The sequence below is a fragment of the Ictidomys tridecemlineatus genome, unplaced genomic scaffold (assembly GCF_052094955.1).
Source record: "Ictidomys tridecemlineatus isolate mIctTri1 unplaced genomic scaffold, mIctTri1.hap1 Scaffold_382, whole genome shotgun sequence".
Taxonomy (NCBI): Eukaryota; Metazoa; Chordata; class Mammalia; order Rodentia; family Sciuridae; genus Ictidomys; species Ictidomys tridecemlineatus.
Genome location: NW_027522518.1, coordinates 259,421 through 280,683, shown reverse-complemented (window position 1 = coordinate 280,683; position 21,263 = coordinate 259,421). Strand labels below are relative to the sequence as shown.

Here is a 21,263-nt window from a genome sequence, read left to right as displayed (position 1 = left end):
CACCTCGTGGCCCCAGCAGCACCTGAGCCAGCAGGTGCTGGGTCTCAAATGGGCCTGACAGTGGAAGCATACATGGAAGGTGTGGAGGATGACTTTGAAGAAGAATGTGCTGCTGTTGATTCCATGTTGGCCCTCATGAACTAATCTTATCACTTAGAGGATAATGACCATCTCCATGCCTGCCTCCAGGGGCTTCCAGAGTCCAAATGATAGGTAAGATCACAATTCAGTGGCAGGTCTAAAAGGCCCCCCTAAAGGTGCCAGCCCTTAGGTTCTTCAAAACCCCAATCAGGCCACAACACTGCTTCCTGGGTCAAGCTCTAGCCTAAGCACCACCAACTAGCTCAAGGTTTCCTGGTGGGTTTGCCTGCCCATGCCACCCTTCTGGCACCTCCCTTTGTCCCACCTGGGCCAGCCCCTATTGACCTGCATCCCCTCTGGCAACAGGTATGGGACTGTGACCCACATATCTGTCTACACAACTTCTGAGCAACACCTACTCTGCCCAGTACTTGAGTGTCCACCTTAAATGGGCTTCCTTCATGTACCCACACAGGTGCACAGACACACACACTCACAGACATGAATGAGCACACACACACACACACACACACACACACAGAGTACTGTATAGAAAATATTGAATGACACCATGAAATCAAATCTTACCCATAGGATAAATTTTATATAAATAGTTCAAGAGTGCTATTTCTCTACTCTACTAGTAGTTTCCTTGAAACTAATTCTAACAAAGTGGATATATTTGGTAATTAGGCAAACAAACAAAAAAAAATGGAGGGAGGGGATTGAGAGAGTCATTGTTTCAAGATTATTCTTCTAACATGAATACAAACCCACACTCATTTTAAATTCTCTGTGCTGACTTCTTTATTCAATTGTTTCCCAACTTTTAAAAATTATTTAATTCAAGGTTTGAAGGACATTGATGTCAAGGGACCTAATGAAATTCACTTTAAATCAACTCTAAGCCTACAACAACTTTAAAAAGAAGAAAGAAGAGCTTAATTCCTAGTCAAGTTCATTATGAAGTATAGATAATAATCTCAAACCAACACTTTCACAAGGAAAATGAGGATTGGCTACCTTCTTCATTGAAAAACCTGCTACCTACAAATAAGATGGTTATCTTCCTAGATGTATTGTTCCTGACACCTGCAGTGTTAGGTGGGTATCTAGGTGCCATTGAAGAACTTTAGTAGGCATTTAACTCATGTCAAGGGTAGTCATGGGCCAACTTTAACATTTCTCTGTCCTATGGAGGGCCAGATAAAAGAATGAAATACCATAACAGAGAAGCTGTCAGAGTTCTAACTGAAGAGAGAGAAAGAGAGAATATGTAACTGTGACATTCTATGTGAGCAATCCACTTTTCTGTCTTTGATGTTCTACAATTCTATATGTAACTAGAATTTCTCCAAAGAGAGGCCAGATCTGTTAATATTCAAATGTAATACAGACTGTGTCACTTTCATGTCTGCTTTCTCATTGGCTAAAGGCTAAAGGTACTCCTGGATGTTCGCCTCCTTTTCTGGCATCATCTGGAAAAGTTTTGTCATTGAAATAAAAGGGAACACTGATGATAGGTAGAATAACCATCCCAGAAAGATGTCCACATCCTAATCCCTGGAACCTGTGAATATGTTAGGCTACATGGCAAAAGGAAACTGAGGTTGCTAGCCAGCTGACTGTGGGATGAGGATTATCCTGGCTTCTCCACGCGCACCCAATGCAATCACCAGGAGCTTATAAGTGGAAGGAAAAGGCACAAGGGACAGAGCTAGAGAGTTGGTAGCAAGAGAAGGACTTGGTGTAATACTACTGTCTTTGAAAGTGGAGGAATAGCCACCAGCCAAGGTATATGTGTGGCCTCACAAGGCTGGAAAGGACAAGGGAAGTGGTTTCTCCCCTGAAGACTCCAAAGGGCAAGCAGCCCTGCCAAGTCTTGACTGTGAACCAGTAAGACTCATTCTGGACTTGAACTAAAAGAGTACAGGATAGCTGGGAGGAGTGTCACATGCCTACAATCCCAGTAACTAGGAAGGCTGAGACAGGAGGATCACAAGTTTGAGGCCAGCCTGAGCAACTTAGCAAAATGCTTGACCAAAATAAAACATAAAAATGTGGGGTTATAGCTTAGTGGTAGATTCTCAAGTTCATTCCCCAATACTGTCAAAAAGAAAAAAAGAATATAGGATACTAAGTTTGTGTTATTTTAAGTCTCTAAATTGGGGATAATTTACTATACCAGCTATAAAAATCTAACACAATGAACCATCTTTGAACTGGAAATCTGACTTGAAAGGGTCTTAGAGAATAATCAGATGAGGGGAGAAAGCAAGAAGGGAACAATCTTCCAGAAACTAAGCATCGCCAACATGGAAGAATTAAAGGAAATTTTTGGCATATTTCATTGATTCTTGCAATTGCATTTCAAAATACAACATTTGTCTCTTCAAAGATGGCACAAAGCCAGACATTATGTGGAAAGTAACAGGTATCCATGACTCTGAGATGAAAATGATTCAGGAAAGCCAGACTTGGAACAGGAAGAAGTTTTACAGATATCTTGACTAATTTATTTCATTTATAATTTCATATATACATATACACATATACATATATCAATGTTTACATATATAGACATATGTACATGTATATATAAGTAATCTATGCATGCAAAGGTGAAATATGGCAAATTTCTAGCTAAGTCCAAATAAGTCTATAATAACTATTTAAATAAAAGTAAAACAAATGGCAAAAGTGATGTGAAAGTCACCTGTCATAATTATATTGGCATCTTTTTTTAAAAAAATTTTTATAATATCACAAAGTGTATCCTTGTAAAATCAATGGCACCTGAGATTCTCTGAGATACTGCTTAATGGGTACATTTTGTGGTGATGAAATGTTTTGGAATTAGATGGAAGGTGATGGTTGCACACTTTGAATGCACTAAATGTCAATGAAATGTTCACATTAAAATAGTTTTATTAATTATTAATATCAGAATTTTACCTCAACTTAATTTTTTTTAAATAAAAATAAAAATTTTCTCCAAAGCTAGTCTGATCACTTATCTGATTATGATTGTTCTATCCTTCTTTACCCTGATCTCTCTCTTACCCAGGATGCTAGTAATGTTTTGAAGAGCTACTGAGTGGCAAATATGGAAATGGCAGCAGAAAAACTTCTAGGTCCAAAGTGGACCTAGAAAATACATAAGCTGAGAACTTGATTATGTTAAGTGAAGTGTACACTCTTCAGCCTAACGAAAGGGCAGAACCCAGGGATTCTACAAGACTCCATTTCTCTGATGTTAACATCTAAATATATCAAAAAGCTAGTTTTAGGACACACACACTGTTAATAATCTAAATCTTTATGTAGTAATAAGTGAATCATATATGCTATGCATAGAATATGAAATCTATAAGTTAATAAATTATATTAGTGATCAGGCATAAATTATAAAGAATATCTGGGTAAATGCTGAAACTTCTAATTTAAACAAAGGATTAAGAAAAATAGTAATTTGTATATTTTGTCAACTTTGGCAGTAAATGATACTAAATAAAGTGCCCAGACATACTCTTTGTATTTTACTTTTTTAAAAACAAAAACAAAAAAAATTCAACAAATTATGCTTATGGAAGTTGTAATTTCCATTTAACACCCAAGTGGATGATTTAAATATATGCTAATAGGAGAATCATACAATTTTTTTTGATGTTCTGCTAGAAGTAAGTTGTAATTCTTAAGCTAGAATGTAATTTATAAAACACTTTAATGGGTCATATTAATCATCTTCCCTAGCTTAAGAATTACAACTTACTTCTAGTAGTAGTAGTAAGAATGGGTCATCTTAAGCCAGTGATTTCTCATTGTTCCATTTAATGGAACAATCACATGAAACATATCCAGGCAGACACATTTTAAATACACTTCACACTGAATTGTAAGCAATGTTGTATAAACGTAGACTAAGTTTTATATGAGAGAAATCCATTAAGTTATACTGGCTATGGATATAATACTCTTGCAAAAATAAAAAATAAAAATCAGAGAATTTCTAGAAACGGAATATTACTTCATAAACAAAAGATAAAGTATTAGCCCATTCCACTTTACTCCGCAAATGTTTATCTTTTAGATTAAAAAATACATGCATTTGGTGGTGGCTATTTTTCTTCTTTCTCATTCAGCCACAAAGATTCATATTAGGATTCACTCTTCTTTGCATTTTCAACTACAGATATTTTCAAACTTTTATGGTACTCACAGAATTTAATAGAAATTCATGCCTCCAGTCAGTTACCTTAAACAATCTAATCATGATCACCCAGTACATCCTACTCTGCTCTTCTTCTGCACAGAGCATTTTCAGGTCTCGGGGCCCTCCTGCTTTGTTAGGCTAGAAGGGCCACAGCACACTGTTTATCTTTAATGCATATCTTGAAGGTAACACCTGTTGAAATAAAAGCCACTAAAATTCTCCTATATATAATAGAAAACTGTCTCTTTAAACTGAAGCTTACCTAAAAGGCTGAGGCTTGCTTTATTGAGCTATCAAAATATTAAGCCTGTACCTTAAAGCAGAATCCATAGTTAGTTTGTGCTCCGTGTTTTTTTTTTTCCCACCAGTGACACATAAATATCACTAGTGCCAAATTCGCTGAAAAATTGCAAAGGTCATGGTTCCTAAAAAAATACATAGGAGTGTTGAAATGGATAAATGTTTTGCAATATTTCTTTTTGTATGTTTATAATGTTACATAATGTATTCCTTGGGCAAAAATTACCTAAATACAATTTCAATATACACACACACACATTCTATTTTAAACTCTCTATTCTCTTTATTCATCATTTCCAGGATTCAGAGAGAGAAGATAGAAAACAATGACTTTTGAACATGTTTTCCTAATCCAGGTTTCAAATTATGGTATCTCCATAAAGGGAAGTAGGTTGGTTTGAGCTTCTGTAGCAGTTAGGAAAAAGGTAAAGGGGACCATGTTTCCTGCTTCATTAGACTATAACCATGCCTCATAGTTGTGTACTATGTAATACACTGCAGGAAACAACCAGAAGGGCTGTGTGACTATCTTGCTTTACAAAAAGGAAGCTCCTATGGCTGAGCTCAGGGAAATTATCTGGCAGTGGAATGTGTCTGATTTTCAAGGCAAAGTGGTAACATGAACAGCTATTTCTTTTCTGGGAAATCTCTGAGAGTTAATGCTAGTCATGGGAAATCACTGGGTCATATTATTCTGTGATAGGTTAATAACTTGGAGAAGTACTTAATTCTGAGGTTCAATGTATAATCAAAATTGGACAAAATGCATCTGTTCTCTAAAACTTTGCCATAGCAGTATGGTCTCAGATCAGGAAAATATTTATCCTCTAGGATCTTTTTGAAAATGCATATCAGGCCCCACCCCAGACCTAGTGAATCAATATCTGCATTTTAACAAGATCTCACTGATCTCATATGCACTAAATTTTTGTAGCAGTGTGTGTGTGGGCGTGCGCACACACGCACACAGAATGAGAGAAAAAATATTCAGCAATATTAGCAACCTTATCCAAAGACAAAGAAATTTCATTGTAATTTATAAATAGGCTTTCACAACTATGACAACTAATAGAGCAAAAATTTATCTGTATGTCTCTGTTCTTAAGCATTTTAATCTAATCAATGACCATAGTTCTTAAGACCATTGATGAATAAGGCAGAAAAGAAAATAACAAAGATCTAGCATAGGGCCAATGGAAAAATGGGGAAGGAAGGAAAAATGTACTCTTACTGTTATGTTTTTTTAAAAATGTATTCCTTGATAGACACTGATTTGATAATTAAATGTCTGATTTATATGAACATGGGATAAAACCATCCCTGTCCAGTGATGCTGTAGAAGTCAATATAACTCGATCATTCAAATGAAAGGAAAACAAAGCTTGAGAAACACTGGAAGGCAGTAAGAAGCATGATGAGTCTTTTGTCTTGACCAATTTTTGTTCTTCTATTTAAGGCATAACACTACAAGCCTGGGTTGGCATGGTTAGCAGAACCTAAACATGTATGTGAGGGTATAAGGGAAGAGATGGAAAGATAGGTAGAGATTTCTCTGCAAATCTAAGTTACAGACACATCTTCAACACTTACAGTAGAGGTTTTTAACTCCCAAACAGCTGTTACATCTTTACAAAGTGAAATCAATCAAACCTCCTCCTCAAGAAGGACAGGACACAGCCTCCATGCCAGGTAAAAATGTTATATTTGACTTTAGATAATCTGCACATTTTGTATCACAGTCACTGAAGAGATCTAACATCCTCACATTTTTCCTTTGGCAGAAAACATAACATCATTTCCATATATCAACTGAAACATGAGCTAATTAAAAGAATATTATGCACTGATGGATAGCAAAGTCAGACTCTGAATCTTGTAGAAGGAACAGGCCTGTTCTGTTATATAATTAATGAGTGGGAGGGAAAGGAAATGAAGAGTAAAGTGAAAATAAAATGGGCTGTGGATTTTAATGAGAGACCTGTTGAAGAAGTAAGAATATAGGAATTAAAGAGACATTATCACATCTTCCAGTCAAGAATCACTGGGGTAAGAATGAGATAAACATGATTGACTGGATTGAGAAGCCATTTCTCTCAGTCTTCCATTCTTCCTCTTTTGCAATACTGTAGATTGAACCCAGTTTCTCATGCATGTTAAGCAAGTGCTCTTCCCCTGAGCTACAGGTCCAGCTCTAGAAGCCATTTTTTTCTCATAAGTTTAAAGTAAAATGTTAATCCCAGCACACATTTGTTTAAAATATACCTATTATGTTACTGTATATAATAGAAACATTTAGGAAAAGAGCAGCCTCATTGAAATGGTTAAGATAGAGCTTAAAACCTTAATAATAAAAGTAGACAGTTATTCATTCTAACATTTTAATGTAAAAATTTGTAAACTAGTTTAAAATGCCCAAGAAAAGATAACCAGAGAATAATGGCTTCATCCTTCTTGAACTAAGATTACTGTTTCTTAGAGAGTGACTTCTAATGATTTTTTAATTGATTTTATTCCTTTCTTTATTTCTTTCTCCAGGAATATTTCTCTAAGAACATTATTAACTGCTTCCTCTTCTTTTATATCAGCCTGGCCATGTGCCATTTAATATGGTAGCCATTCCTCTCTTCTCCCCAATGCTGTCCATTCCAGGTCAGATTCCACTACCTCCACTCTGGATTACTGAAATGATCTTCTAATTAGTATCCATACCTCTGGTCAATTTCTCTCTTCCTCTTTCCTCCAGTATTTCCTCATTGCCTCCCCTATTTCTGACCCCTGTTTTTCTCTCTCCCTCTATCACTTTCTCTTCTTGATATCTTAAACTCCTCTCTGTGCCTATCTTAATTTTCTTAAGATACTCATTTGACCATTTCTCTCCCTTGTTAATGCTATTTCAATGGCTTTCTGTGGTGGGTTGAATGGTGGCTCTCCTGCCCCAAAAGAAATGTCCATATCCTAACCCTGGAAACTTTGAATGGGACCTTATTTGGGGAAAAAATAAAAAATAAATAGTCTTTGGAGATGCGGTTAAGATAAGGATCTCGAGATAAGATCATTCTAGATGATTCAGGTGGGCTTTAAACATAACTAGTATCCTTATAAGAGATACAAAAAATTAAAGAGAAGTCCAAGTAAAGACAAAGGCAGAGATTAGAGTTAGCCACAAGCCAAGGTATACCTGGAGTTACCACTGGTCAAGACTAAGAATTTAAAAGGTCAAATGATGAGAATGGGGAAATATTGTCAAATAAACAATAAATGAACATCTCCAGCACAAAAGAAGAATATGAGTTTGCAGATTGCATGTATATGCAGGCAATCAGGCAAGATTTAACAGACTTATTTCAACATACCTAGAAATGCAACAGGGGAAATTGCCAAACACAAATAATTATAAGTATAATTATTTCAGAGAAATGAAAGTTCATTCATAAAGAAGGAACAGTGTTGTCACTGACAATAACAAATTCATGAATACAAAATTAAAATACCCTCTTATGAAAATCTTCAAAGGAATATTACTTGAAAAATCTCAATGGATTGCACAAAATATCAACACTTATAAACCACAGACTATTAGTGGTCATAGACTATACATAGAAACATAGAATAGACAGTACTAAAAGCTATGGAATATACACATGTCTAAGAGACCATATGTGTGGGTGTGACTATCTTCACATGTATACCTATGTAATGGTGTGTATAGGTTTAACATACCAACAAACCAACACATCCATTATTCCCTGATCATAACATCATAAATTCTTCTAGGAATTTATCATCTCCGTAAGGAAAGACAACAGCACACATAAAATAACTAAATAGTAATAAATGACTCAGATGGGTGTACTAACTGTTCTGTTGATGTTGATGAAGAGAAGGTCAGAAGTGAGCAAGACCAGTCTTATGACTGGGATATGTGGAAAAGTTGTAGCTGGGCACAATGTCACACTCCTGGAATCCCAGCAATTTGGGAGGCTGAGGCAGGAAAATTCCAAATTCAAGACCACCTTCAACAACTTAGCAAGACCCTAAGAACTTAGCAAGACCCTATCCCCCACAACAAAATATGAAACTGACTGTGGATATAGCTCAGTGGTACTAAACATTGAACATCCAATCTTTAGTTCCAAAAAGAAAGAAAAAAAGGTGGAGGTGCAGGGAGAAAATTAAAGGTATAATCTATGTTGGGCCTCAAAACCTTCAGTCTTGGATAGAGAGAAAGGAGTAAATTCAGGGTGGGGAAAAATTAACAACATACGTGATACAGAAATAAGAGCATCCGGATATCCTCAAAGATGTATAGAAACAAGTTTGAAATAAAACTGAACAATTTTTAAACATATCATGATAAATCTTTAGAATACAAAAAATGTCACCACCTCCTGATATCAGGTAATAAAATCATAAATATAACAAAGTAAAAAGTCTGTTTTAATTTACAGCTAATAATCTTACATAACATGTTACAGATACTTAATTTACCTTTGATGTTCCTTTAGTAGAAAAATATAAACCATATCTTCATAGAAGGATGTAAATTTTTTCCAGGATTTCTTTCCCTGTTCTTCTGCATGTAAGAAGCCATGGATTTCAGTATATGTGCTTGAACTTAGAAATATCTGGAAGAAAAAATTAGACTCTCCCCTAATATTATGGAAACAATGATTTTGTAGCCTTTTAGCAATCAAATGTAAGTATGAAAAACTAAACAATATCAATATCAAACATCAAAATTATAAACTAGTTGATTGTCTATTTGTAAAGCTGGATATCATCTATAGAGTGAAGTCCTATACTTCTCATCCTTTCCCATGTTTTTTTTTTTTTTTTTTGTGTGTGTGTGTGAGTTGACAGGTTTACCTATTGATTTCCTTGTGTTATACCATAGAAGATTACAATCCTGATTCTATTATTAAAGACAAGAATTTGAGCCAACTTCACTTTGCTGATGAGAATACACAACCTCTTATCTTCCATAGTTCTGTCATGGGGCAGTATGGTAGGCTGGGTTTTTTCCAAAGAGGACTGCAACCATATTTCCCATCCCATGTGTCCTTCTGCAATTGCATCTTGGCTTTAAACCATGAAAAGGCGGATTTTGTTTCTCCTTCCACCCTGAATCAGTGTAAGCCTATCACTGCTTGGACCAAAATAAAATTGTAGAAGTAACCCTTTGCCAGTTCTAGATATATCCTATCCTGATGGCTTTCAAACCAACTTGACTTCTGCAAGTCAGATTCCACACAGGAAATGTGATTATCTGGAAATCCCTATGGGTGAGAAGCCCAGTGAAACTGGAAAAACTCTGGAAGATGAAACGCCTCACAGAAGGAGAAAGAGAGGACAGGAGTTGAGTGTCACAGAATGTGTGGTAAAAGGGACAGCTTAGAAGGGGACCTTGAATCTTCTCTAACCACTGAGTCAAAGAGATGAAGCAAACTCTTCTTAAATCCCTGCCCCTCAAAATGGTTGGCAAAATGCAGGTGGGTCCTTTAAACCATTAAGGTTTGTAAGACTGGGTTATACAGCAGTAATTAACTGAGATGGGGGCACACATTGGTCACAGAAAGGAGAATGAAAGGGAGTCACTCTGTGTGTGTGGCCATGCTCAGTGTCCTTAATAAGACACTGGAAGTGCATTAGTGTCTCATTAAAAGAAGAAAATAGAAATTCCTATGACTAAACAAATGGAAGAACTGAAATTAAGAGAAATTATTAACTACAAAAATGTACTTTATTTTTAAAGTCTATTCAGGGAAAGACCAATAGTACATATTTACATTTTTAAAGTAATTTACTAAATGTTTTTTTAATTTAATCAGCTACAGATATTAATTAATTGACATGTAAAACAGGCAAGTAGTTTTTTTTAGTTTGAGTGCTTTCCAAGTTATTAAACCAAACCAATTAATTTTTTTATTGTTGGTCATTCAAAACATTACATAGTTCTTAATATATCATATTTCACAGTTTGATTCAATTGGGTTATGAACTCCCAATTTTACCCCGTATACAGATTGCTGTATCACATCAGTTACCCTTCCATTGATTTACATATTGCCATTTAAATTTTAAAAAGAGAGTCATGGAGGTCACACTAGACAAAGAAGAAACCTTTTAAAAAGGGAAGACATTGCCTCAGTGGAGAGAAGAGGTCAGGGGCATATGCAGGACTATCTAATTCCAAAGCCTACAATTTTTCTTGTTTTTATAATTTAGCATCAAAGCAATATAACTATGTTAGAGGAGAATTTGGGAAAGGAGATAGAAGAAAACCTCCACCTCACCACTGAATCACAATACAATGGTGAAGCCTACAGGGAGCTGAGAGTTGGGAGTCCTGAGGTTGTCATTTACCCTAACATTCAGATGCAGGGGGGCTCTGTGTAACCCAGTGGCATAGAAGCAGCCTTCAGAAAAACATCTGGGGATTAATCATATTTCTAAAATATTCTGAAGTATGAAAATAAAGCATGCTCATATTGAAAAGCCCACAGGAAACAAATCTATGGTAGATATGCCTGACTAATAGATTAAAATCATATTGTATTGGAAATACTAAAAGTGATCTTTATGAAATACCAGAGAATACTGAGTGAGTTCAGGAATGCCTAGAGCTTAACTTCAATCCTTAGGAAGACATAGCTCAACATTAACCTGTGAAAAACAACTGCAGAGCTTCTGATACCAAATCTACCAATCTATCAAAATTAAAATAAACTGTTCATTTATTTTAATGACAATATATTAGGAAAATGTCCCCCCCAAATAACTGCTAGTTTGGAAGAAATGAATCTAACAGACACAAAAGTAAGGAGATTTTTAATTAGATAATCAACATTCATGATTCAGCTAAGAATATCTTACAATTCTATGTCAGTATTTCTGTCACAGCTATTACAGATGTTGGTATATGAAACAAATATATCTGAATATCCCTCCATTCATTTAATTGCTAAGTATTTTTTATCACAAATAGAATTGAAGGTGTTTATTATGAATGCTAATACTATGTATCTATTGATAAAATGTCTTCAATTTACTGAGAATTTTGATTTTTCAAAAGAATAACATAACCTATACACACATCAAAAAGCAAAACTCTAAAGTTTCCTTTCATAACGTACATTTTTAAATGTTTAAAATCATTTGACAACTGGCCAGAAGTGGGAAGAAAAATATTTTTAGGAGGATGTATTGATTTAGGGCATTCTTTACCCCGCTTTTTGTTTGGTTGGTTCTTTGTTTGTTTCTTTGTTTGGTTGGTTGGTTAGCTTTTTGCACTCCCCTCAAAAAAATTAAACATTCAACATGTCAAAATATGAGCATGCTAATAAGGACCTAAAATTTTCCCATTATTATGTGATTTCTTACATATTTTAATGAAAATATATATTTACTTGTAAAATTTGTGTTGGTGATATTTCACCATTGGTTTCAGTTGCAAAAGACACCATATGCTCTGGAAAAAAAATACTGGCAAAAAATAAAGGATAAATTATCGCTAAACCTATGCTAGAAAAGTTTGAATTATGACCAGTATAGAATCTAAAGCAGAAGATCCTTAAGCCAATGTATCTAAAATCCACATTAAGTGCTTCTGAAAATGCTGGTCCTTGGTCCTCAGGCATCTTCCCAGGTAGAGTTGGGCCCAGATGACAATGATGCAGAGAGATGCTCCGACCTGGAGTCATAGGACACAGCCCTCAAGTTGACAATGAGCTTGTTCCCACATCTTTTCCCCAAACCCTCCAACTACTCTACCAGGTACGAAAAGACTACTGACCCATTTTACAAAATCAAGGCTCACAAAAGTCAAGGGCAAAAGCTGTACCCAGGTTCACAGTCAAGAACATAGGGAAACCAGGACTCAGTGTGGGAACTAAAAGTTCAATTCTTTCCACCTACTGTTTTTCCAAACTTGTTTAATCATAAAATTCACCCACAGCAGTTGTTTAAAATAGAAATTCCCAGACGTCATTCCTGGAGTTTCTGATTCCATAGGTCTGGCCAGGTCTTGGAGTCTGTGTTTTTAATAAGTACTGGGACTCCTTTAGGTAAATTTTATGAACAGACAAGTTTGAAAAAATATATTCTACTATATTTCCTCTAGGACAGGGGTTTTCAACAGCAGTTCTATTAACATTTTATCTAATAATCCTGTGTTGTGGGGCTGTCCTGAGCCTTAGAGGATGTTCAGCAGAATTCAAACTTTGCCCACTTTGGCACTGCTCCTGCTGACCCCCACCCCACCCCCAGTCCTACAACCAAAACTGTATCCAGATATTGTCAGATCACCCAGTCGAACCATTGGCTCCAACTATACAAAGTGAATGTCTCATCTTATTTAAATTACAAATAACAATAATAATAATAATAATAATAATAATAATAAAACAGAAATGAGCACCAAACCATATTTCTTTAAATACAACTTTTAAATTCTAGCTTTTAATAAAGATTTGCAACAAGAAAACACTTTTCCTTCAAATCTATTTAATTTTTGTTAGAACTCTTATTTTCTTTGTCAAAGATCATCCCATTATGTTTCTATTAATAGGTTAAAATAAAAGAGAATGTAAAAGATCTTTCAGGGTTTGAAAATATTCTATTATGGTGTGTATCATATATTTTTCATAAAGGATCATTTCAATCCAATTATCCAAAACTTCATGTAAAAATATGCTACTGCTGCAGAGACAAAAACAATTTAAACTAATGAGCCCAGAGGCTATTCTGACTTCTCTAGATTCCTAGTCTTCATTAGAATGTGACATACATTTATTTTCTTTTAAAGAGAATTACAATGAAAGTAGTATTTGCTATATAATATGCTACTCTTTATCTCATTTCTATTTAGGTCAAAAATTATTTCACTAAAAACAAAATAATTTGAAGCATCAAGATTTATGTCAAACTTAAATTTCTGGCTAAGCTATACATTCCCAATAATTACCAATCTATTTTTGTTTTAGAAAATTTCTTACTTAAGTTTCCTAAATATTGTGAAAAGAACTTAAAACTACATTTTGGAATACATTTGAGGACATATAATAATTTATCTCAAAGTCAAATGTACAGTTGCTTTGTCTAGTTTTCCTCTAAGGCAAGAAAAAAGCAATAATGCCTCCAAAGTAGGTTTACCTATATTTTTTAAGTTAAATGACTAAATGCATCTCAATTGAGATTCTGCAAGTAAGGCTAAAGAAATGTTTTATATGTGTCTGAAATTCTTGTATCATGGTGACTAATCATTTTTAGAATAAGAAATGTGAGTATAATTTTAAAGGGCCAGAATCACTAAATGGAACTGTATTTTATTGATAGTGACCATATTCTTCATGTAAAATTTAACTGATTCATTTGATTTTCACTGACTGTTAATGGAGATTTCACTTTCCATTGGCTTTTTAAAGAATTCATAATTTTTTCCTAAAGTACAGCTTATTTTCTTCTTCCATTCCCCAGTTAGACAGAACTTCAGTCACCCACTCATGGTCTTCTAGTGTTCTTTCTGTGAAGAATGCTTCAGTGAATATGTTAACAGATAAACAGACACACACACAAATAACTATACAAACATTTAGAATAGATTTTGTATACATGTCTCATATGCATAGAAAATTTCAACTCAATTCCTAAATATCCAGATTGATAAAAATTCCTCATCAATTTTGAATTAGTAATTCAATTTTTATACCAAAACAGTCATCTGAAAAGAAAAATTTCATATCACAATGTACATTTTGCTAATTCTCAATTTCCTTTTATTGCTATGCAAATTATGATATAAATTTAATAATAAACTGCATTAAGATACAAGAGCTATTCTTCCTCCAACTCATCATGGTGCCAAAATTAAAATATTTGTTTCAGGGTTGAACAATTCACCTCATTAAGGGATGAAAAATTTTGACAGATTCAACACACATTTAAGAGGCATAATCTGGATAGATGAGAAAAAAATTAAAATAGATGCTTTAAAAATAAAATGTTAATGAAAGTAAATACAGATTTTTTTAAGAACCTCAATTTCTTATGATACTTTGTACTTTCAAAACTAATATTAAGGAAAACATATCTTGTATTAACAATAAAGATAATTAGGTAAGGGGGGAAAGCACTGGGTAGAAAAGACACTTGAATGATTGAAGCAATGGCAACTTAAATAGGTAAAACATAATACCAAATTCCTATTTCAATAAGAAATTGTAATGGTGTTCATATATTATTATTTATAATAGCCTCAAACTGGAAGTTACCTGAAAGTCTAGTTATTTGCATATGAATATGACGTGAAAATAAATAAGTTGTATAAAAGCATTCCCAGAAACGTGGATTAATTTAAGAAACATTAAGTGAAAGAAGTCAGGCTCAAATAGTATATGCTGCATGATTCCACTTACATAGATTCAAAACAGGAAAAATTATTCTATGGTGCCGGAAATGTGAACAATGCCAATACAGGATAAATGAGGCATGCAGGGAACCACTGGGGTAAGGTCAGTGCTGTATTTCTTGATCTGGGTGTTGATTACCTAGCTACATGGCACTCTCTGAGAAGTCACAGAGTTATCCACGTTGGCTTGCTCACTTTTCTTTATGTGTGTCATAATTCCATAAAACATTGGGGGAAAAATGTAACTGTAAAATTATTAATGCAAAAAAGGAAACGGAGAACAGCCAACAAAAGAATAAGAGATTCTCTGCTTTTTTAGTATTTCTAGGACCTTTTTGAAAAGTATCTATGCCTCAGAAATTCAACACTCAGTAGTGATCTGTGACCTACTGGACCTGAACCCTTGAAAGTAATGCCATCCTTAAATAGAAGCTTATTCATCTGAAAAGAAATTCTTGAAAGAGTACTCAATAAATATGGATGAGTTTGAGTTAAGTGTATATCAACATTCTTGGTTCTGTTCTTAACACTGATTGCTCCTTTTCTGTCTCATTGACTGGCTCCCTTCACTGCTTCTCTTTCCTATGACTTGACTTAGTCCTTCACTCAATACCTTCCTTTATCCTTCCTCAAACTAATTCACCACCTCCCCTTTTTCATCACATCCGGGAGGCTCCTTCAACTGGAATCTCTGCCTAGAAGTACCTTCAGCTAAGGTCCAGTCCTACCTTCTGACACTCTCCACCAACTCAAGCACAATTCACCTGAAATGAAAGTCAGTATAGTGGTTCTTCAAAATAGTAAACATGGAATTACCATAGGATACAGCAATTCCAGTCCTGGGTGAGTACCCTAAAGAAGTAAAAGCAGAGATTTAAAGATATTCGTACAACAATGTTCACAGAAACACAATCTATAAGAGCCAAAAGGCTAAAGCAACCCAATGTTCATCAAGGGATGAATGCATAAACACAATGGAACAGTCACTTTAAAAAAAGGGGTGAAGTTCTGACATATGCTACATCATGAATGAACCTCAAAGTTACTATGATAAGTGAAAAACTACAATCAGAAATGGTCAAATACTGTAATGCTACCATTTATACAAGACGCCTAGAACAGCCAAAGTCACAGGGACAGAAAGTAGAATGGAAGTTGCCAGGAACTGGGGGTGAGGGGGCCAAGGAGTTATTGTTGACTTGGTATAGAGTTTCATTATGGGAAGATAAAATGTTCTAAAGATAATAGTGGTGATCATTGCATGACAACACAAATGAATTTAATGGTGCTGAACTGCACATTTAAAAATAGTTAAAATGGTAAATTTTATGTGATACATATTCCATAATTTTTAAAAACACCTTAAAGCAAAATAAATTCATCTTTATTTTTATATTTTAGATTTTTCTCCACTATGATAAGTGTTATTTTTACCACATTCTCTCAAAGAAATGTAGAATTAAGTCACACTTTCATTTTTCTCAACCTCCTCTCCAATAATCCTTTACTCCTGATATTGCAAGCTATCAGGTGTTCTTACTCCAAGTGTCACTCATAACCAACAACTCCTACACACACAAACACACACACACACACACACACACACACACACAAGCTTTTCCATCACTACTATTGTTGGACCATCATTTTTTTCTTGTAAAGCCTCTTATCTCCAAATTTCTTCCAATCCAACCTGAACACTGTTATCACAGCAACTTCCTGTCTCTCCAGATAGTTGTTTGAATGTGAATCCTGCTTAAAAAATTTGTCTACTTCTACTTCTTACAAGATAAACCAACGTAGTTTGGCAACTGTAAGTTATTCATCCATTCAATGAACAAAGATTTACTAAAGGCCTGCAATTTATCTGGAACTCCTCTTAGAGCTGAGAGTTTTTTAGTGGATAAATCAGTAAAAAATAACTGCCTTCATGAGGCTTTGGGAAAGATACTGATGATAAATAAAAGGTAAATCTTAAAAGGTGGCAATAAACCCTACCAAAAAAAAAATGGAGCATGGAAGAAAGAAAGTACTAGTGCTAACTAGAAAATGGTGAAAGGAATCCATTCCCAATAACTCACAACAGAAGGGCTTATTGAGAAGGGGGTCTTTAAACAAGACCCAAGGAGAAGAGAGCATGAGCCCAGGGGATACTTAGAGGAAGAAGAACAAAGCCACTGAGATGAAACCAAGGCTGGTATTTCTGGAGCTTGACAAGGAGGTTAATGCTGAGTAAGCACATGAGACATTACCAGGAAGAGAGGCCAGAGAAATAATGGAGATAAGATGGGAGGCTGTATAGGGCCCTGCAGACCTTAGTAAGGACTCAGCTTTTCCTCTGAATTATGTGAAAATCATGCTGAACTCAGGGAAAACCTTAGCTGACATGTTTTAACTGGATTATACTCGCTACTGAGTGAAGAAGTGACTTTAAAAGTTGTAAGGGTTGAAAAATAAAGTCTATTTCATAGGCTACTTCAATGAACCCAGAGTGAGGGTGTGGCTTAGATGAACATAACAACAGTAAATTTTGTAAAAAACAAACAAATAACAACAAAAAAAATAGGCAGACTCTGGATTTTGAAGATGGAGCCAACAGAATTTGCTGGAAAATAAAATAGGAGTGAAAAATGTGTACTTAAAGAAGACACCAGGTTCTGGGTATAAGCACTCTGAAGGGCTGTATTAAGGAGATATCAAATGGGAAGTTGCATCCTTAACAATCTTCCAATCCCCACTTGACTCTATTTCTTATGCAAACCCTGCTGGGATTTTAAAGTTTATGAAACAGGTATGCACTAGTAAGTTCTGTAAGTGCTGGAAACTGTATCTATGATCCTTGCAACTACACTGAGATAATGTTCAGGAAGGAATCAACATGCTGGCTTGTTTGCTTTGCAAACCTGTTTCTTTGCATCCATTTCTCTCCCACCAAGGTAATAGCTATGTTCTGTCTTCAACATACACTTTAAAGAAAGGAAAAAATGACAAAAAGAAATTTTATTGGTTTTTGAGCTTCAAAGTAGACTTTATTGATATTTGGCAAATGCAACTGCTTAGGGAGAATCAGAGCAATTCCAGTCCTCTGTTTTCTCTTACAGAGATGCACCCTCTGCTTCCTGGGAAAGAAACTAGGATAAAGGAATTGACAGGGGATGGAGTGAAAGAAAAAAATAGAGAGAGACAGGACCTGTATGGTGCTGGTCTCAAGTGACTCTATATCCTGCCCCTTTCCAGCACTAGAATGATTTTTTGTTGTTAAAAGTCCAATAGATTTAAACATGTGATGTGGCTCAAACCATAGTCTAAAGAATATATTCTCAAAGGGCTGGGGATGTAGCTCAGTGGTAGAGGGTTTACCTAGCACATGTGAAGCCTGGTGGGTTCAATGTACACCAGCACAGAACAAAACAAAACAACTCTCCTCAAGAAGCCCTGCATCTAGCACAGCGAGAAGCAATTGCTGAGTCAATGTTAAGTCTAATCAAAAAGTATGGACATCTGAAATGCCCCAGAGAGGAGGAACACAGAGAACGAAGAAAAGGCCATGAATATAAGGGTCTTTATGCTTCAGGCAGTAATCTTGGAAGGAGCAAGAGTTTCCAGAACAAAAAAGAATTGGATAACAATCAGACAAGTACCTCCTTCGGGACTTACATGCCCCACCACAATGTCAGAAATGTGAAGGTGCGTCTCAATGTTCAACTCAGAACATTTTAGACCTGTATACAACTCACTGATATTTATTATTTATCCCAACAAGTCTAGAGAGTAAGCAAACAATAGAAAACTAAATTGTCTGCAAGGGCAGAAGAATCAGAGTGCAAAATTAGTTCCATTTTGTGAAATAAAAGTTGCATTTTGGCATGTCTCACTCTGAGAGCTGTTTTACTGCTATATTTGATTCTTATAACACCTTTAAGTAGATGAATAGTGGCCCTAAAGATATCACATCCTAATTCATGGAACCTGTAATTGTTACCCTACATGGCAAAGCTTTTGCAGATGTTATTCAGGGCTTTGAATTAGGGAGAATATTCTAGATCAATCAAGTGGGCCCTAAATTGAACCAGAAGCATCCTTTTAAGGCACGGGCAGAGGAGAATAAATGCAGACAAAAAAGAAAATGCAATGGGATCACAGAAGCAGACATTCAAGAGGTGTGACCACAAGCCAAAGAATGCAAACAGCCACCAGAGTCTGGATGGAGCAAGGAACAGATTCCCCTTAGAATTCCCAGCAGGAAATAACCCTCCAGATTTGTGAAACTAAACATCCCTATTGTTTATGTTACCAAGTTTGTGGTAATTAGTTATAGCACTCTTAGGAAATTAATACAATAATCTAATGAGCAAGCTGTATTTCCATTTTACTGATAATAACTGAGGTTTAGAATAGCCAATTTTCCTCAAGGTTGAAAAGTAGCAACATATCTGATTCCACATGATGCTCTCTCCCCTGCACAGAATTACTGCTACCCGCCTAGAGTTTCCCAACCAAGAGACATTCTCTGCCACCTACACTGTGTCTATTTATATCACAGGCATTCTTTCTGTATCAGCTGCAGTTTTCATGTTTCCATTACCTCAATTTTTTTATTTTGAAACAAATTCAAAAAATATTTGCTAATTAATTAAAAATAAACAAACATATTTAAATTGTAAGGTAAAAATAATGGGCAACATTTCAAATTACATCAATCTTCATCTTCCATGAAAGTAATTATAAATCCTTTCACTTTGGACTGCATTAAAAGGTAAATACAACTACACTTTCATCTCCCTCCAGTCAGCATGACAATTTTCACGAACAGAAACAATAATAAATGCTGGCAAGAATGTGGAGAATGTACACTCATACATTGTAAATTGTGATGCATATTAGTATAATCACTCTGGAAAGCAGTATACAGTAACCTCAAAATATTAGGAGTGGAACTGCTACATGACCCAAATATTCCCCTCCTTGAGAATTATCAAAAAAAAAAAAACCCTAAAAGCAGCATACGTCTATATTTATTCACAATAGCCAAATTCTAGATTCACCTCGGTGTCCATTGATAGACAAATGGATCAAGAAAATGTGGTAAATATATACAATGGGGTTTTACTCAGCTATAAAGAAAAATAAAATCATGAGGTTTCCCAGTAAATGGACAGAAATGAAAAAAAAAATCATGCTAAGTGAAAAATGCCAAACTCAGAAAATCAGTGTTGAATGTTTTCTCTCATATGTTGAAGCTGTAGCAAAATAAGGGAAAAATAGGGAGGATCAGTGGAGTACAAGAATAACATTGAGAGGGAGGGAGGAGGAATGAGAAAGGGGAGAAGGATGAAATGAATTTAATAAATTCATATTATATCCACATATGACTATACCACAGGGAATTTCACCTTTTTAAAAACACCAATCAAATATAAATAAATAAATAAATGTGCAAAATGAAGGTCAGTGTAATAGAGGAAAGAGCAAAAGGGGAGTGAAGAGAGGAGTGTAAGGAAAGGGAGCAGGGATTGAAGTCAAATTTCATGCACCATGCAACTTGTCAAAATGTCTCCAACTACCATGTAGAACTATAATCCTCTAGTTTAAAAAAAGATAAAAAAGTAAATACAAAAAGGATTCAAAAATCAAGCTATAACAGATGTGTAAACAGCTATAACAGATGTGTAACCAAAATACTACTACTACTACTACTACTACTACTAATAATAATAATAATAATAATAATAATAGTAAAATGCCCATGGACACCAAAAAGTGAAATCTAATATCCAGGGTTTTTTTTGTTGTTGCTGTTGACCACATGGAAATAAAGGTCAGAATTCTAGTCTAGAAAGAAAAAATAAGGAATAAAATCTTTAAGAAAACTTCATTGAATGTTTAATGCCATTACTAGCATCAAGAAAATATTCTCATAATATTAAGAAGAAAAAAAGTCTTCAAAAATGTCATAAACTAGAATACATGTAAAAAAGTAAAAGATGTACTTTCCATTCCTTCAAAGAAAATTTCTGGTACCATCCTACTGAAAATTCAGATAACAGATAGAGGAATTGTTCAACAGAGGGTTGAACGCAATTAGGACATTTGCCTCATATATCAGCCTGGTATTGAAAATAAAATTTTCCTGCTACAGAATCTGGCTTTTAAAGTCACATTACATTAAATATTCTTTTTAAATGTATACATTATTATCTCAATTTGGATGCATTGTCACATACTGTCCCCCAAGCAATCTCATGACATTAAGTATTAAGAGTA

The 21,263-nt window shown here is 35.0% G+C and overlaps 1 pseudogene; it reads right to left on the bottom strand.

Annotated features, from left to right (window-relative positions):
* LOC144373395 (growth factor receptor-bound protein 14-like) overlaps positions 1-21,263 on the bottom strand; it is a 64,023-nt pseudogene that overhangs the window by 7,721 nt on the left and 35,039 nt on the right.